We start from the raw sequence: 1,378 nt of genomic DNA, 5'->3' as shown, positions 1-1,378 counted from the left end.
GCTTTTTAAAACCCATCATGACATGAAGACTAAGCCTAAATCTAAGAATGCTGAGAAAAACATCACCATCATCAGTTTTTAGCTTGTAAAAACTGGGTGAAGTATGTTGTGAAGGACCGAGCACTAAGGATAGTCAGGTCCAGTTGTATAAAAAAAAAACAGGTTCTATTATTTAACCCAAAAAGATCAAATGTAACAAGAACAAAATAGATATAGAAAAGAGGTTAACAACATGGGGCAAACATACAGAAATCTAACTAAACGAAATGAAACCAAACCCCATTTTTCCCATAGCACTGATGTGCTATAGTCCAAATCAGCTCAGCCCGTCGGCCACCTGGGACACCAAGGGACTAGAGCAACTGAAACAGAATATAAATTAAAGAGAGTCATAACAGAACAGGGTAAATAAGAATGTGCACACTAATGTTGAAAGACAAAAAAGACAGATCCAAAGACAAAATACAACAAAATGACTCTGTAAATGAAACCCTATATGCGAAAGACAGTAAATATCAAATTATATTTGTTACCACATCTGAGTGGCTGTACATGCAGCAAAAACAATGTAGGGAATTTTCTTTTATGGTTTTATTTTATTTTTTTTTCTCAAAAGAAAACTTTGTGTTCATAGAAATCTGAAAGAAAAATGCAATCCGGAAATGAAACTTAAAAAAAAAAAAATGTTTTTAGAGCAACTTTGCTCTTAATTGTCGTCTTTTTAAATTGTATTTTGTACATTTTATTTCTGAAAATATTTTATCAAATTTTTTTAAATTTAATATTTAAATTTATTATGTTTTACATTCTATATTTTCAGATTATTTTTCTTTCAATTTTCTGTTCTTGCAATATAATTTTGCAATTTGCATTCTTTTTAAATTCTTATTCTTATATCACATTTGCTTTCCTTGGGAGTGCAAAGCAAAGATGTAGCTCTATTGGTCGTTGTGATTGTTGACCAACATTTTCATTGGTCAACAATCAGCATTTGTTCTGGGGTACTGTAAAAGTGAAGAGAATGTTGTCTTTGAATCAGACGTTTAAATAATGCATTTTATAAAAAAGAGGGAAATTTAAGGAAAAACTTGAAAAAAACACTTAAAAAATGCAACTTGTAAAAAAGCTTTGAAAATACATTTGAAAGAACAAATGAAATCAAAGAAAATAGGAAAGTTACTCTCAAAACCTTTTTTGATTTAAAGGTTAAGTAAAAGTTTAAGTTTAAGTTGCAACAATAATGGGAAAATGTTTCTACAAAAAAGAACAACAAAGTTAAATCAGTGCAAATTAGAAAAGCATCAAGAAAGGCATTCCTACTAGGTGGGTCTTACTACAGTGTGGATGTTCTGACAGCGTGGGTATTCCTACTGTGTGG

The sequence above is a fragment of the Cyprinodon variegatus genome, unplaced genomic scaffold, assembly GCF_000732505.1.
Source record: "Cyprinodon variegatus isolate N-32 unplaced genomic scaffold, C_variegatus-1.0 Scaffold274, whole genome shotgun sequence".
Taxonomy (NCBI): Eukaryota; Metazoa; Chordata; class Actinopteri; order Cyprinodontiformes; family Cyprinodontidae; genus Cyprinodon; species Cyprinodon variegatus.
Note: the sequence above shows the minus strand (reverse complement) of the source record.